The sequence below is a fragment of the Stenella coeruleoalba genome (genome assembly GCF_951394435.1).
Source record: "Stenella coeruleoalba genome assembly, chromosome: 2".
Classification (NCBI taxonomy): domain Eukaryota; kingdom Metazoa; phylum Chordata; class Mammalia; order Artiodactyla; family Delphinidae; genus Stenella; species Stenella coeruleoalba.
In genome coordinates, this window is record NC_137147.1 from 69,036,772 (window position 1) to 69,053,425 (window position 16,654).

At 33.1% G+C, this 16,654-nt stretch overlaps 1 long non-coding RNA gene across 2 annotated transcripts in view; it reads left to right on the plus strand.

Annotated features, from left to right (window-relative positions):
• Positions 1–16,654, plus strand: part of LOC307182561 — a 249,836-nt gene that overhangs the window by 33,284 nt on the left and 199,898 nt on the right. The gene's annotated exons all lie outside the window — the stretch shown is intronic.

The window sequence follows — 16,654 nt, forward strand, 5'->3', positions numbered from 1 at the left end:
GCGAGATTTCTGTCATAATTCCTGAGTCTCCTACCTAGAACTTAAAGCTGTCTAGCTAGTTCCTGAGTATAAACTTTAAAGAAGCTGACCATTTACTAACCAGCATTGCACATCACAGTCTGAAACATCTGCTCTTGAAGTAGCTTCCATTTTGCATCAACAGTGCTATTATTAGTAGGTTTTCACAGTCTTAGCTATCTGGATCTTATGTGAATCTCTCCTTTATTCCTCTCAAGTCATCTATGGAGTTCTTTCTAGGAGCTGTTATCTACCCTGAGGTTCTAGCTCCTCCACTTTGTAAAGTAGGGATTACTTAAGTACTACCTAAATCCAGTAACCCATTGACTACACTGTCTTACTGTCAGCTTCTGCAATGTCTCATAAATATTCTATCCTTTGTCTAGAAATATCCATATAGCAAAAGAGCTGGAAGGCTCTTGCAAATCTCCCAGTTCATAGCTATGAAGCTATCAGTGTAAACACAAATCTCTACATAAATCCCGAATATTCATGCCCTGTTGCTTTGTGTGTGAGAGCGAGTGAGGGGTGTGCAGCAGAGGTGTAGTAGCTGTAAGGAAGAGGAAAAGGGGTCCTACATTTTCTACTTTTTCTCCTTCCCACTTCCTCACTTTCCTCATTAATACTTGATATTAAGTATTAATACTTAGTCATCTTAACACTGCCACTTAGCCACTGGGATGAGGAGCCTAGAAAAAGATTGTGTCTAACACTGGAATAGTTGATCCTCAGTATGAGGAAGAGAGGTGAATTTTCCATGAAAAGCTTCATTGTATCTAACAGGTACAGCAGTATAATTACTGAAGCAATGAGAGGATGGCACAGACAGCAACTCCGGGCAGCTGCTAATTTTGAAATGTGTGAGTACCATTTTTCACTTTGTACTGTCACTCACCAAATCATTTGCCAGTTGATGGGAAGAAAAAAATTGCCGTGGGCTCATATAGCCTCAAGACCAAAATAAAACGGAGAGAGTCAAGATCATTGAGTATAGCTATGAAAGGATTTTATAACATTATGGTAACCCCAAAACATTAAGACTGAACTTATTTGTAGTTATTAGTTCAATCCAGGAAACTATTTCTTAAAGGATGATGTATTTTTTCATTTCCTTAAATATTAAAAATGATAATGGGTCAAGGACAGTAGAGTTACTCTGCTGTCAGTGGGGCAAAGGGTCAGAGATTTGGTTGGGGCCTACACACGGGGTGGGAGGGGTTAATAGATTTCCAACCTCATTTATCTTCCCAGTAGTCATAACTATAGAATTTGGAGTTGGGCATATATAGGTGGCTATAGCTGGAGACTGTAGCTTAATTTGATGGATTTGATGAACTGGTGGGCTCAAACACCACTGAATAATTTGAACATATTTGAGAAACACTCTAGGAGATATGTGCATTCAGCTATGTCAGGCTTTTATTGTGCTTAATTCCCAAAATAATAGTTTTTGAGAACTGAAAGGGATCAGTTATATTAATGAAAGGAGAATAGTATATTAATTATAGCCACTAAATAACTATTAAGTTGTATTCTGTGTTATCTTAGAAAGCCTTAGGTAAAAAAGTCCTAAATAAGACTATTTATCTTCATCTCAACATGCAGACATAAAAGATTCTTTTTGATGATCTAGAAAGCCATTCAAGTATTGGTTATTTTAGTAGTTGTTACAAACCTCCATCTGGTGAAACAGCAGCCCCAAATAAACAGATGTTTTGAATTTTTCATCAGGGAATAATGGTCTTAATACACATTTCACGGATGCTGGGCAAGGTGCAAGTGCATCCTAGGCTGGATTCTCTCATGTCCATCTGCTGGGCTGGCTGGTTGCCTGCTCAGGAGTTGCTCAAATCTTTGCCATGTGGCATAGTTTTCAACTTTGGATCATTTACATGGATAGCCTGAATTTGAATCAAAGTGTACATCATACAAATATGGGGCCATTTTCCATCATGTGATTTTTTTTCATCCTTTATTCTAACTTAGATTCTATGGTTATGTTTTTCTTTATGTATGCTTTTCTTCCCGTTCAAAAACATGATCAAGCAAACTTTCGAATTTAGTATCTAGAAACATATTGTTAATAAATTAATAGATAACCTATTTATTTGGAGGTTATTACTTTCAATTAGAAAGACATTCTCAGAAACTATGTCTATGAAATTGACCAGCCTACCAACAAGCAGCCCATACAGTAATAACTTCTGTTCCAGATATCATTAATTTAACATTACCAAAAATTTTTAACATGTTAATTTAATAGGAAATAGTATCTCTGAAGTGCCAAGAAAGACAATTGTTGAAAAGCTCATGAATTTGTCTCAGAGCTTATAAGTTTGGGAAATACCCTAAGACTTTCATTATGAATCGAATTATTTAAGACACAGTTTGAAGAGGCTTGATTATCTGGTTTTAATTCCAAAATAGATTATAACCAACAAATTAGAAGCACAGAATGGAGGTAGAGCAGGTGAAGTGCTATTTGCTCTTCAGTGTTAAACACAGAAACTGTGGCAAGGATGTCAGGGGAGACCGGAGGCAGATGGACCAACCAAGTGAGTGAGTCTTCCTAGACCTGTCCAGTGTCACTGCTGCTAGCTGCTGGTCTAAACAGCTATATTATGCTTCTGACCATCTAATGAACATATTTGGTAGCCTTTCTTCTCAGGCTAATATGGGGGTAGCTAAAATTTTGAAAATAATTGCAAATCATAAATGGGAAAGAAAAAAACAACTCAAGAACCAAGGCTTTATTTTTACAATGGAAGTACAAATTATAGTTGTGATGGTTTTAAACTAATACAGCCTTAGTTATTCGGAATTCTTAGTGGATAAAATATTCTTTTACATTTCATCTTCCGGTGAGTTGAGGTCTTTCTAGTCAGAAACTCTCATGTTTTAAATGTTACAAAATTTTATTAGCCTACTTTTAACCTTAATAAGAGCAACAAGGTGAAGATAAAAACATTGTTTAATTTTGGAGGAGATTATTGTGCCTTTAGGCTCTCAGTTTAAATATCAATTCTCATTATGGTGTTATGTAGATAGACAAGGTCTGTGTTGTTCATTTTCGCCTGGACTAAACCTTGTATGGTTCATATTATTGCTAGATTTTAAATGTGCTTTGTAGAAATATTTTTCTTTCTTTGTAAACTTTTGATGACACAATTTGACGTTCTATTTACCTGAATTCTGATTAACTTAGGTGTCACTGAATTTTTCTTAAAAATGTTTTTAAAGGTCCTAAATTTAAAGAGAAAAATAACTTTTTTTAACCTTTCAAAAGATTTTTAAAGTACTAGAGTATTGCCATTCTGCTTGAATGATCTTAAATAAGTGTTAATGTACAAAATAGAAAATTATCAAGTTTATAGGCTTTGAAGGACCATATAAGATTTAGTCTAGTAAGAAAATAAGCAATTTTAATATAGTAATAATTGAGATTGTAGTGTTAAGGAAAACTATTTCATTAGAATTCTTGTAACAGTGCTTTTTTAGAATTTTGTTTTAAGGCAAGTTCATTAGGTATTTTAATAATGATGGTATGTTAAATGTTTAACAAGATATTTGACAATTCCTTGTGACATTTGCTGAGAAAATTGTGTTAGTAAAAAAGAATATTATATACATTAAAAAAATTTGCCTCTAAGTAACTTAGATACTTTTCTATATAGGAAACTAATTTACTACTGAAATAAACGTACATGCTGTAATATATATAGAATATTTGGTGCTGGATAGGCAATTAGATCTTAAAGTATAATGGAAGAATTTTCAAGAGAAAAAGCAACAGTGGGACTCTTAAAAGGTGAATAAATTATATAAGTTCATGGAACAAATTACATAGAGAGAAAAAATTTGGATTTGAATTATTTTATATTCCATCTTCCCTTTTATTGGTAGAAGCACATCCACCTCAGAATAATGAATTTTCTCTTTTAAGCAATAAATTCCCAATCCCCACTGTGTCAATAATTCCAATTCCCATTATGAGTCCACCTATTCTACAAATTATGAATCATGTCTCTGACCATTATTTGTTCCTCAGTAGATATATAAAAATCCATTTTCATTGTTCTTTCTAAAAATAACTTAGTAGTTAAACTCTATTATTGTGTAACCCCTCAACATTTTCTTAACTCACCTAAAAATTCTAGCTTTAGTCTCTATTATTTTTCATGAATGCAATTATTATCCTCTCACTTGCTTTTCCATACTGTAACTTGCTTCTCCACATCTCACTTTGGTTGCTAAGTTAGAATTGGATGCAGGTTTCCATTGCTGATAAAAGGTCATTTTATTATTTACTTGGACTCCCAGATATTATTTTTCTGTGTGTGTAGGCAATAAGCTTGAAATTTATGTAGATAGCTTTTCCTCAGACCAATGGTTGGGAATGAAGAAAGAGAGGGTCATTGTGTAAATATTAGTTTTTAGTAGAAAACCATAAGAGACAAAGAACATGATAAATGAATGGATGTAACTTCCTTAAGTTTGAATTCATTTTTAAAACTAACATTTTCCAAGACATTCTTTGAATACAGTAACAAAGAAAAAACAAACCTCAAGAGATACATTCAAGCTTTCACTGAGAATATCAAGTGCTTGTTTGTTGTAGAGGGGAGTATGTGGATAAATTTCTTTCATTCACATCATGAGCAGCTAATGATTATAAAAGATTAACTTTCTTTGCTTAAGACACATGCCAGCAATGATACATTTATGATGGAATAAAATTTATTTTGTTTTAATCCTTGATTTAGTTTGGTTTAGTTTGAGATTGGTAGGTGAATAAGCATTCATCTGTAAGCATATATAGTCCTGTAACATTCATTAAATAACCAGAAGAATGAGGCATTGAAAGTCTATATATGTAACAATACTTTCTAAAGTTATGTATTTTACGTTAAGTATTTTACTCAAGTAACTACAAATGTTCACTCATAAGATGCTATTTAAATGGTAGTGTGAGTTCTGGTGCTCAGTTTTTTTTTATTCCAGTCACACTGCTCGACAACATTGATATATGACAGGTCTGCCATACTCAGTAAAACCATAGCTGGACAATTTTTTATTTCAACCAAGCAGTTGTATGAGTTTCAGATCTCTTGTCTTCCATCATGCCAGGGAACTGATTGCTTATAATCAATACAAATCACAAGAGGAATAAGAGACACTGTATTCTTCTGTCATGTTCACCCTCAAAGAAGTCATACATAATATTTTTGTTTGTTCACACCAAATGCAAACGTATAATCATGAGATTATATATGGAGTAGTAGCATTGACAGACCTGTTAGTGCTGATGGGCCTGGAGTAGTGTTAGGTCTAGATTAGCAATATATGAATGTTTTACCAATAGAGGCTCAGAGTTACGATGCTCTTTAGAATAAGTATAGCTCCTTAATTATAAGGTGTAAAACATTTCAAAAAATTTTAACTCTTTCATTAAAATTTTGCCTCATGATTGTGCATACACTGGCTTGTGCCTGAGGCAGGGTAGAGAAATTCTGCTCTAGCAGCTACTGGGTTTCCCATGACCATCTTGCCATGCACCGCAGCCTGAGCTAAGTGAACATTCCAGCCCTGCTCAGTCCACACCACAGCATGACACTGGATCTGGGGTGGTCAGGACTGTGGAAAAGACTCAACTATGGGCTGCATCTGAGTGGAGCCACAGATGCCTACAAAGGAAGCACATCAGACCTCTGTATGTGGGCAAGCCCCATTTACTTCAGTACTCCCCTCTTCTGGGGCAAAGATCCTGGTGCAGGGAAAGGGAAAAACTCATGTAAAAAGGATAGAAGCAGCTGGAGCCCAACCCTCAGGGCTTTTGCTCCAGCAACTTGGGATCAGAGCCCACCCCTGTCAAGGTGGTGACAGCCACTGAGCAGAGAGGAAGTTCTGCCTCACACCCAGGGCCAGCTCTAACCTCTCCATCTCCAACCCCATGAACCCAAAGAATCTGCAGTATGCTGCCTACAGGAAACTCACTCCCAGGTGAAAGACACACATGGACTGAAAGTGAAGGGATGGAAAAGGATATTTCATGCAAATGGAAATGACAAGAAAGCGGGGGTAAGCAATACTCATATCAGACAAAATGGACGTTAAAACAAGGGCCATGAAGATAGACAAAAAATGACATTATGTAATGATAAAGGTATCAATGCAAGAAGAGTATATTATACTCACTGACATATACCCATTCAATACAGGAGCACCTAAATATATAAAGCAAATACTGACAGACTAAAAGGAGAAATTGACAATAATACAGTAATAGTAGGGGACTTTAACACCCCACTTATATCAATGGACAGATTATCGAGACAGAAAATTAATAAGGTAACAATGATCTTAAGTGACACAATAGGCCATTTATATTTAATAGGTATCAACAGGACAATACAGTCAAAAACAGCAGAATACACATTCTTTTCAAGTGCATGTGGAATGTTCTCCAAGATAGATAACATGCTAGGCCAAAAAACAGTCTCAATGAGTTTAAGAGGATACAAATTGTATCAAGAATTTTTTCCAGCCACAATGGCATAAAACTAAAACTCAACTACAGAAAGAAAAATGGGAAAAGAATGAAGATATGGAGACCAAATGACATGCTACTAAATAACAATGAGTCAAAGAAGAAATCAAAGAGAAAGTCAGAAAATATCTCAAGACAAAAGAAAATGGAAACACAACACTCCAAAATCTATGGATGTAGCAAAAGCAGTTCAAAGAGAGAAGTTTACAGCAATACAGGCCTTCCCCAAGAAATAAGAAAAACCTCAAATAACTTAACCTCCCACCTAAAAGAATTAGAAAAAGAAGAACAAATAAAGCCTAAAGTCAGCAAAAGAAAGGAAATAATAAAGATCAGAGAGGAAATAAATAAAATAGAAATAAAAAACAATAGAAGAGATCAATGAAATCAAGAACTAGTTTTTTAAAAAGTTAAACAAAATTGATAAGCCAGACTCATCAAGAAGAAAAAAGAGAGGACCCAAATAAACAAAATAAGAAATGAAAGAGGAGAAATAACAACTGATAACCACAGAGATACAAAAAAGTCATAAAATAATACTACAGTTATATGTGAACAAATTGGACAACCTAGAAGAAATGGATAAGTTTCTAGAAACATACAGCCTGAATCAAGAAGAAACAGGCAATTTGAACAGACCTATTACTAGTAGTGAAATTGAATTTATAATTTAAAAAATCCCATCAGACAAAAGCCTGGACCAGATGGCTTCATGGGGGAATTCTGCCAAACATGTAAAGGAGAACTAATATCTATCCTTCTCAAAATATTCCCCAAAATCGAAGAGGATGGAACACTCCCAAATTCATTCGGTGAGGCCACCATTACCCTGATGTCAAAACCAGACAAAGAACAGAAAAAGAAAATTACAGGCCAACATCCTTGAAGAATATAGGTGCAAAAATCCTCAACAAAATATTAGTGAACTGAATCCAACAACACATAAAAAGCATCATATACCATGATCAACTTGGATGTATTCTAGGGTCACAAGAATGGTTCATCAGTCACAAATCAATCAGTGTGATACACAACATTGACAAAAGGAAGGATAAAAGTCACATCATCATCTCAATAGACACAGAAAAAGCATTTGACAAAGTTCAGCCATTCATGATAAAAACTCTCATCAAAGTGGGTGTAGCAGGAACATATCTCAAATAAAAAGGCCATTTATGACAAACCCACAGCCAAAATCATATTCAATGGTAAAAAGCTGAAAGCCTTTTCTTTAAATTCAGGAACAAGAGAAGGATGTCCACTCTCCCACTTCTATCTATCATAGTGTTGGAAGTCCTAGCCACAGCAATCAGATAAGAAAAAGAAATAAAAGGCATCCAAATTGGAAGGGAAGAGGTAAAACTGTCACTATTTGTAGATGACATGATACATTATACAGAAAACCCTAAAGTCTCCACCTGAAAACTATTAGAACCAATAAATTAATTCAGCAAAGTTGTAGCATACATGATTAATACAGAAATCCATTGCATTTCTATACACTAACAATGAAGTATCAGAAAGAGAAAGTAAGAAAAAAATCTCCTTTAAAATCTCATCAAAAAGAATAAAATACATAGTAGTAAGCTTAAGCAAAGAGGTAAAAGAACTATACTCTGAAAACTTTAAAACACTGATGAAGGAAACTGAGGATAATACAAACAAATGGAAATGTATCTCCTGCTCTTGGATAGAAAGAATTAATACTGTTAAAATGGCCATACTGCCCAAAGCAATCTACAGGTTTAATGCAACCCCTATCAAAATACCCATGACATTTTTCACACAATGAGGATAAATAATCCTAAAATTCGAAGATCTCAAATTGACTAAGCTGTCTTGAGTAAAAAGAACAATGCTGGAGGTATCTCAAATTGCTTAAGTTGTCTTGAGTAAAAAGAACAATGCTGGAGGTATCACCCACCCTGGCTTCAGACTATGCTATAAAGCTACAGTAATCAAAACAACATGTTCTTGGCACAAAAACAGACACATAGGTCATTGAAACAGAATAGAAAGTCCAGAAATAAACCCATGCACGTAAGGTCAATTAATCTATGACAAAGGAGACAATAATATACAATGGAAAAAAGACAGTCTCTTCAAAAATTGGTGCTGAGACTAGCAGATACAGTCTATCATATATAGAATGTATAGACAACAAGGTCTTATTGTATAGCACAGGAAACTATTCAATATTCTGTAATAAACTATAATGGAAAAGACTATGAAAAGGAATATATGTATATACATATATATATGTATATATATAACTGAATCACTTTGCTGTACACCAGAAACTAACACAATGTTGTAAATCAGCTATACTTCAATAAAAACAAGTGCTGGGAAAATTGGACAGCTACATGTAAAACTATTAGATCAGAACAGTACATCACACTATATACTAAAATAAACTCAAAATGGATTAAAACCTATATGTAAAACCTGAAACCATAAAACTCCTAGATGAAAACATAAGCAGAACACTCTTTGACATAAGTCATAGCAATATTTTTCTGGATCTGTCTCCTAAGGCAAAAGAAATAAAAGCAAAAATAAACAAATGGGACCTAAGTAAACCTAAAAGCGTTAGTAATAGGAAATTGATTATGCGACAGCATAAATTCAGTGTGTAGACTGTAATTCAATCATCAGAAATTGTTTAAGGAGACTATGCCTATGTGGAGGATGGTTAGAATATAAGAATATTATATGAAAAAGAAAACACTAGGAATTGGGATATGCAAATTTATATATGTAATTATAAATATATTAATATCATATATATATAAAACTGAAAAAATACAGTAAAACTTTAATGATTTTTTGGGGCGTGCTAAAATTAGAGGTGACTCCCCCATTTTTCTTTATATAACCTCTACTAAAAATGTAAATTGCTAAAAACATAAATGCTAATTTGGGTTATGCTATTGGTCTATATGTAACAAAAAAATACTTTAAAACACTATAAATCATAAATTATAATAATAATGGATGAAAGAAGAACATGCCATGAAAACACTGAAAAACATGGGAATGATGGATTATGTTCCTTATATTACACAGGATCTTTTATTGGGGTCTATAAGATAAAACATTTTTCAAGCCACATCTTCATTAATAGTTCCACTTGGCACATTTATAAATGCCATATACATATGACACCTGTGCAAAAAATATATAAAACATATAAAAACATAATAAATGTCAGTATAATATATATGTTAATATAACACTTATATACCATATATGTATATATACATAACATAATACATATTAATATATTATAATTGCTAATATATACACACACATACATTGCATCTTTACTCCATTTTCTTTTATTTGAATTCCAGAAGGCTTAGAGAATATATTTCTGTTCACCTCTAGAAAAACCTATATGAATTTATAGTATGTGTGTTAATCTTATCTTTCCTACCTACATTTACAAAATACTCCCCCTTGTTTTTCTTCACCCTTTTCATTTATTTAGCTATCACAAATGTAATTTATAAATACTTGAATGAAATCAATCAAGAAAGATTTATCTATAATGCAAATAAGCTACATATGCATATTTTCACTGATATGAAGTAGGATTCTATAATAGTGAGAATAGTATTAATTTGGGGGTCAGGAGTCCTGAATTTTTATCTATATATTGCATAATGTCTTTAGGGCTTTGTCTTCATTTGTAAAATTAGGCAGATAGCCAAGGCACCTCCAAGTTATTTTTTGTCCTTACAAATTCTCTGAAATTAAGTGGTACATGATTCAATGGATGGAGAAAAAATGATATAACATAGTTTCTTTAATTTATATTCCAAAATGTTCTTGAAAAAATGAGGAAAATGATATTAAGAATTAAAGTAGGAGATCAAGTTTTTTTTTGTATTATGGGTTAAGTACACATAACATAAAATTGACCACTTTAACCACTTAAAAGTGTACAATTCAGTATTATTCAGTACATTCACTATGTTGTGTAACCATCATCATCAGTGTCTAGTTTCAGAATATTTCATCATCCCGAAAGTAAACCCACACCTGTTAAGCACTCACTCCCTGTTCTCTCATTCCTTCCAACCTGTGGCAACCACTAACCTGCTTTCTGTCTTTATGGATTTTCCTATTCTGGATATTTCATATAAATTAAATCACATAATATATAGACTTTTTTGTTTGGCTTCTTTCTATTAGCATAATGTTTTCAAGGTTTATTCATGTTGTAGTCTGTATCAGTATGTCATTTCTTTTTATTACTGAACATTATTACATTCTATGGATAAACATTTTGTTTATCCATTTATTAGCTGATTAACATTTGGGTTGCTTCAACTTTTGACTATTATGAATACTGCTGCTGTGAACATCAGTGTACAGTTTTTGCTTGAAAACCTATTTTCAGTTTTTTGGGGGTATATGTAGGATTAGAATTGTTAGGTCATATGGTAATTCTATGCTGTTCTACACAAACAAATACAGAATAGCAGAAATTGTGAATATATGGATATGCATAAAACAGTTTTTATTAAATGTTAATCTTTTTAAAATTAATCCTTCAAGCCAATAAATAATAGCAATGTAGTGTGTAACATAATAAAGTAAAAATAAAATGTGTGAAAACAATAGCACAAAATATGGGTTTGAAAAATGGGAGTATACAGTTACATGTTTCTTTTACACATGGGGTGAAAGCTATTACTTGAAAGTAGATAGAGATAAGTGAAAAATAAATACTATAAAACCTAAAATAAACATTAAAAACTAGAAACAAAATAAAATGTAAGAGATTGTTAGTTTTGTAAAAAAACAAGATAATATTCTGTTGATAAGAGGCTCAATATGATATAAAGACAGAAATAAAGTAAAATAAAAAAGATGTTACATTGTAATATTAATCAGAGGAAGGAGTGGCTTTATTAATATCAAAAAAGTATATTTAGGAGAAAAAAATGTTGCCAGTGATAATAATAGAGTGGTCACATTCTTCAAGAAGACTAAGAATCCAAATGGATATGCATGTAACAACAGAGCATCAAATAAATAAAGCACAAATTGATAGAACTGCAAGTGGAAACAAAATTACAATTATTATCATGTAATTCACCATAAAAACATGCTGGAAAAAAAAGCAGAACATATGATCGTTCCAATATATGCAGAAAAAGCACTTGAGAAGAATTCAAAATCTATTCCCAATAATATCTCTCAGCAAATTCAGAATAGAATGGATTTTCCTCAATCTGAGCAAGGTCATCTCCCAAAACATTTTATAGTTAATATGCTGAAATACTGAATGTTTTTAAGCTAAAATTAGAAATAGGAGTAGAATAATTGTTCTATTCACTTCTGTTCAACATTGAACTAGAAGTTCTCGCCAGTGTAATGAGGTAATAAAAATCAATGAAATTACTCCATATTTGAAAGCAAGAACTAAATCTCTAGTTTCAGGATAGTGGATCATGTAGGCAAAAAATCCCACAAAGTCTACAAAGAAAAGCTACTAGAATAAATAACATTAGCAAGGTTTCAAGATATAAGATCAAGACAGAAAAATCAATTTTATCTCTATATACTGGGAACAAACACTCAAAAATAGAAATGGTAATTACCATTTACAACAGCTCAGAAATATGACATTTTTGGGATAAGTTTAAGGAAAGATGTTCAAGATCTGTACAGTGAAGCCTGCAAAAATAATGTTAAAAGAAGTCGATCTAAATAAATGGGGAAAGAGATATGCAATGTGTTAAAAATAACAAAATTCAATGGAGTAAATTTTAAAGATCTTATTGGCTTCATTCAACAGTTTATGAATCGAGGAACATACAATCTAGCAGATAGAAAGGAGCTCCGAGATGCTTTCCAAAATGAAAGACTTGTAGGCAGAAGGGAGTGGGAACAAAGAAGTTATTATAGGGAAAAAAGGGATTGGTTATGACATAGTCATTTTCTTTTAGAGGATGGAAGGGATTTCTCAGGCCGATTACCTAACTCGTGCTGATCAGTTGATTCCCGATTGCCTAGTTTAAGATTCCATTTCTGGGAGAGCTGAAACTGTAATTAAGTCTTGGTTTGGTGATGGGGGGCTTAGTATAAGTGACTCCACTTGGGGCGTGTTGTCTTGTTTTTAACAAGTGTATCAGAAAACTCAATACTATTAAGATGTCATTTCTCCTTAACTCAGTCCCAATCAAAATCACAGGAGGCTTCTTTTTGGGAGGGCGGGGAGATTGACAAGTTGATAGTAAGATTTATGTGAAAATGCAAAGGACCTAGAATAGCCAAAAAGAGTTTTGAAAAATAAGGTTAAAGTTGAAGGACTTATACTACCTGTTTTAAAGTCTTATTACAAAGCTTCAGTAGTCAAGTCATTGCAGTATTGGCATAGATGGACAAATTTATCAATATAAAGAAACAGGGGCTTCCCTAGTGGCACAGTGGTTGAGAGTCCGCCTGCCGATGCAGGGGACACGGGTTCGTGCCCCGGTCCGGGAAGATCCCACATGCTGTGGAGCGGCTGGGCCCGTGAGCCATGGCTGCTGAGCCTGTGAGTCCGGAGCCTGTGCTCCGCAATGGGAAAGGCCGCAACAGTGAGAAGCCCGCGTACCGCAAAAAAAAAAAAAAAAAAAATATATATATATAAAGAAACAGATTGTTCAAAAAAGATCCATACATATATGTTTAATATGTTTTTGACAAAAGTCAAAGCTAATTCAGTAGAGAAAGAATAGTTTTGTTTTGTTTTGTTTTTGTTTTTTTCCAGCAAATGATGCTGGGACAATTGGGCTTTCATATACAAAACAATAAACCTTGACCTATAATTCAGAATTTATACTGAAAGATTAACTCAGAATACATTATAGAACTAAACGGTAAACTACAAAGCTCTGGTATACAATGTATGAGAAAAATTTAGTAATCTCAAGTGTTTCTTATATTTCATTAAAACTAAAAATGTTCACTCTCTGAAAAACAGTGTTAAGAGAATATACAAACAAATCACAAACTGAGCAACAATATTTGCAGATAATGTGTCTAATAAAGGACTTGTATCCAGAACATATAAAGAATATTCAAAATTTAGTAATAAGAAAGCGAACAACTCAAGAAAATAATTGAGCAAAAGATTTGAGTCGGTCCTTCCACAAATACGATATACATGAATGGTAGGGATGTAAAATGGTAAAACCACCTTGGACATAATTTTAGCAGTTTCTAAAAAAGTTAAACATATACCCACCATAGAATCCAGCCATTTTCTCTCCCAGGTATTCACTGAAGAAAATTAAATCATATGTCCATACAAATACTTCACATAGATATCAAAACAACTTTATTTATAATAGGCAAAACCTGGAAACAACCCAAATATTCATCAACAAGTGAATGGATATACAAATTGTGGTATAGAAAGAAAACAGAATAATATTGCTGCAAAAAATAATAAACTATTGATACATGCAATAATGTATATGGGTCTAAACATGATTATGGTAAGTGAAAAGAGCAAGAGATACCCCCATCACAAATATTATATTCTGAATGATTGCTTTTATATAAAGTTCTATAATATTCAAAGCTTATCTGTCATGACAGAGAGAACACAGATCAATGGTTGTCTAAATATTCAGTAAAGAGTGGTTGGGCTGGGAAGACAAAAGGATTACAAAGAAGCATGAGGGAATTTGCGGGGGGAATGAGGGACATGCTAATTATTGGCATTATGGTGATGATTTTTATGGATATTTATATATTTCAAATATCAAATTGCACACCTTAAATATGTGCAGGTCAATATATATCAATTATACCTCAATAGAGCAGTTAAAAAACAACAGGAAAGTCTAATATTCATTTTCAAATATTAAAACTCTTTTCTAAAACTTCTGGTTTTTTAAACATTCTAATACATGCATGTGACAGTAAATTAAAACAGAACAGTTCAAACAAAACTGAAATACATTTACCATATTATAATGGTAACACTGTAAATCATGGATGAGAGAATTGTTTGATTGATAATAGTTTACCCTTAAGAAATAAATGAGCACCTCATCTCATTTCATTAAAAAGCAATTTCAAATGGATTTAAAGGTTAAATATAAATAAGTTGCGAAAACATTCTGAAAAAAATTGAGGTTAATATTTATGTCTGAAAAAAGGAGAATATTTCTCTCAGTAGAGAGAAAAAAACATAAGACACAAAGGCAGAAATTGTGAAGTGATTACTAGCTGTGGATATATAAAAAATGGAAATTCATAAAATGTATTATGAACAAAAACATAAGCATTATTACAATACTAACAATAAATGAAGGAAATAATTTGCAACTACATATCAGGAATACATTTAACATTCTCAGAATGTAAAGAGGTCTAACACTTGGACAAGCAATTAAAAAGCCAACTCTCTCATTAGAAAATGGGCAAAGGATATAGGGAGTTTAGAGAAGATAAAGAAGTAGAGATGACAAACATGTGAAAAGGGCATGTTCCACAGTGTTGACAATCCCTATAGCCTAGGATTCTAGTAGAGCATTTGTCTTAGATCTTATGACTGAATCCTGAGGACTAGCCCAAATCCCTGAGCCAGAGGTAGATGTGGGAGGCATCCGGAGTCCTAAACAGTTCCAACAGGGGTGGACACTTGGTTTCTTTTCTCGTTTTGGAAAAGTTTCTGTGCCAGTTGTCAAGTTAAATGGGACTAGTTTTCCTTTTTGTTGTGGATGTATCTTTGCCTTCTCAGGAAGGTTTCTGATACCCACCTTCTTCAGTGATATCTGTATCAGTCCAATTCCTTTCCCTGAGATGGACTTTTTTCTTCCTTTAACATTTTAAGTATTAAGTAACAAAATATGATACACTTACCAGTGACCAAATAAACTGTGTACTTAAGTGTTTCTTTTTCCTCCCCTGAGACATATTTGCTGTAGATGAAAGATATAGTTTTATCTTTCTTTAAAAAACAGCCATTGTAGACATGTGTTCATTATTCCTTACTTGTCATCTCCCAAGAAAAATGTTCTCTCTCTGCTTTTGAAGGCTGAAATTGCATAGATCCTCCTGTTGTTTGTAGATTAGCTGTAATTTATTCAGTGCCCAAAGGGTAACATAAGAGGATTAGCCAGGATAGAGCAGGAACAGAGACAGTCCTTCAGGCTTTGTTATGTTACAGCCATGCAGATGAAAGCAAAATTAGGCCAAAGTGTCACCTCTTTTTGAGATTAACTACTTAACAAGTTTCCAACTTATTCCTCCTCACTATCTTATTAAATATGGTTTCCTGAAACTCAAATCATTATAAAACATAACTGCTAGCTTAATTGAAAGCTGACTACCTTCTATCAGCATTGTTTTTCTAAATGTTTTATCTAAACCTATTTTTGACATGGTAACTATTCCAATAAAATGTTGGGCAGAGCTGTGCATTGTAAGCTTAACAACAATAATGTCGATTTATTACTTTTTAAAAATACAAATATTCAAAAACTGTGCTTCAAGAGTTACTGTTTCCTATATTCCCTCTGGCTATGCTTCTCCCTAATACAGAGTAGGCATTCTATAAAAAATGTGTTCAATGATTAAATGAATGATAGACTGATTTCCACAGACTATACCATGAAAAATACTGTATTTCAGAATTTTTTCACAGTTTAACTTATCTAACATAAGAATTCCTTTTTTTTTTTTTAAGAATTCCTTTTAATCACTGTTGTTCAGACAGCAATCATGATATAACTTTTGTTCCTGTGCATATTTGGTCAGAGCTGTTCATCACTTGAATAGAGTGAATACAATTACGTATATTATACCAGTTAAAGGTAGGTGAAGGTATCAATTCCCTTGGAGTAAATGAAAGAAATTTCAAAGCCACTCAAAGTTGCTGTCTAATTCATGCATGGCATACATCAGTCGTTAGTGTGTCACACATAAATTTATAAAACTTTGCGCAAATTTTGAATGGAAGCTGCTTAACTTCCAGAGACTTATATTTCAATAGAAGAAAAAAAAATCTCATATGTTTAATAAGTAAGAAAGGGCCAGATCAAAACTTACAGGATGAATGAAAGAAAAAAACCACAG